We start from the raw sequence: 551 nt of genomic DNA, 5'->3' as shown, positions 1-551 counted from the left end.
CTTCCCCCCCTCTCACCTTTGGGAGGGGGGTGTCTTCCTTCCCAATACCCCTTTTGCTGGTTTGGCTTTTGCTTTTTTTCCTCAAAAAAAAAAAATAGAGTAGGACGGACGTTTAAGAGAAGCCCCCACAGGGGAGTTCGGACGTCTAAGTGGGTTAACAGGGAAGAGTTTAGTTTGAGGGTTCCCTTGGAGAGGGAAGAAATGGGAGAGATGCAAGTTCACCTGCAGTCCAATATAAAGTCTCCACTCTGACAAAAACAATAAAAATCTGACACTAACAGAGCACACAAAAAAAGTGCCACAGTCACATATTCAGTTGTAAAAAGAACAGAAAGACCAAGGTTACTCTGACTTTAAAAGGGGAAGGTAGAGACATATTTCTACCCCTCTTCCCCACTCATCTTTCACATCAAAATGTCTCTCAATAACCAAGTTCAAAATGTTATATTGCAAAATAACTAACCTACTTTGAATAGACAATACCAAAGAGAAGAAGCTCAAATTATTTTACATATAAAAACACTTTTACTGAAGAAAAGTGGAATCATTTT

Source organism: Scomber scombrus, chromosome 14 (genome assembly GCF_963691925.1).
Source record: "Scomber scombrus chromosome 14, fScoSco1.1, whole genome shotgun sequence".
NCBI lineage: Eukaryota > Metazoa > Chordata > Actinopteri > Scombriformes > Scombridae > Scomber > Scomber scombrus.
Note: the sequence above shows the minus strand (reverse complement) of the source record.